The sequence below is a fragment of the Panicum virgatum genome, chromosome 4N, assembly GCF_016808335.1.
Source record: "Panicum virgatum strain AP13 chromosome 4N, P.virgatum_v5, whole genome shotgun sequence".
In the NCBI taxonomy this organism is placed as follows: Eukaryota; Viridiplantae; Streptophyta; class Magnoliopsida; order Poales; family Poaceae; genus Panicum; species Panicum virgatum.
Window position 1 is genome coordinate 31,715,183 of NC_053148.1, and position 1,308 is coordinate 31,716,490.

The following is a 1,308-nucleotide window of genomic DNA, read 5'->3' on the forward strand; positions in this document are numbered from 1 at the left end:
CTAACCTAAACCCCAATCTAAGAATTTTTTAAAATAATATTATTTTAATAGTTAATCGCAAAATAAATGTTAAAATCGAAAAATTGCAGAAATGGGTGCAGTCGGCTACTGGACAGCCGATGGGCAACCTGTCGGCCATTCAAGAGCCGACAGCCTCCGTGGCATCCGACCTGGCGCGCGCCACGGCCGCGCACAACTGCTATCAGGACATGTCGTCTATTCAAGGGCCGACAGGTCCTAATCGGCCGACAGACCTCTCGGCTCCTCAACTGCCGATAGGGCTGGCGAGCTGCAACCGGCTGCGCTGCCATGACTTGTGTCGGTGTGGGCGAGAGATGGAGGCACGCACGGAAGGAAGGCGGAGGAAGGATCAGACGGGAAAAAAAGAAGGGCTCGGCGATGATGGCCGGAGACATCCGTCCAAAGGCTGCCGGCCGGCGCTGGGCTGCCGCTGCTTCTGCTTCTGCTTCTCTGCTGCCGGCGTTCCTTTGGCAGGCCTGCATGCATGTTGCATCGGCTTTTGTGCCGTCATGTGCCCGGCCGGCCCTCGAGCTCGCTCGGCGCTCGTTCCGAGGCCAGAGAGGGCGCAGCTCAAAAGCATAAGCATGGCGTTTTATACTTCTATTTCTGCAGCGCGCGGGTGCCAGGCCGCCGCAAGCTGCTGCATGCATCAGCTAGCTCCGGCGAGGCCTAGGCCTTACTTGCTTGTCCATACACCCTTGGCGCAACTCTCTTGCACGTATCCAATCCGATCGACTACGTGCTAGTCATGTGTAAACACTTCTGCAAATGGGACACGTACACGCGTGTGCAGATACCTACTACATAACATGTACACTGTAGCAGTAGCTAGGCCAATCGGCCGGCCAGAAGCTGATTAGAAGTCCTATTGGACAAACAAGACCTGTCGGCCCTCCAGGGGCTGACAAGCGCTTATGTTGCCGACAGGCCAGGCTGGCGGCAGGTCCCGCGGACATAGCTGATGTGGACACCACTAGTCGGCTCTTCACGGGCCGACAGGTCTTTGTCGGCCATCCAAGAGCCGATTAACTTCCCGTCGGCTCTTGGACAGCAGACTAGCATCTATTTCTGCAATTTTCCGATTTTGATATTTATTTTTGCAATTAACTATTAAAATAATATTATTTTTTAAAAAAATCCCTAATCTAACCCTGCTGCCAAAAACCGGCCAGCCAGCCAGCTAGCCATTCTAGCCTGCTTCCCTCGCGTCAGCCCAACTGGCCGAGTTCGGCCCAGCGCGCAGTCCAGCTCACCTCTTCTACCGCCTACAGCCGCTGACGAAAGGGC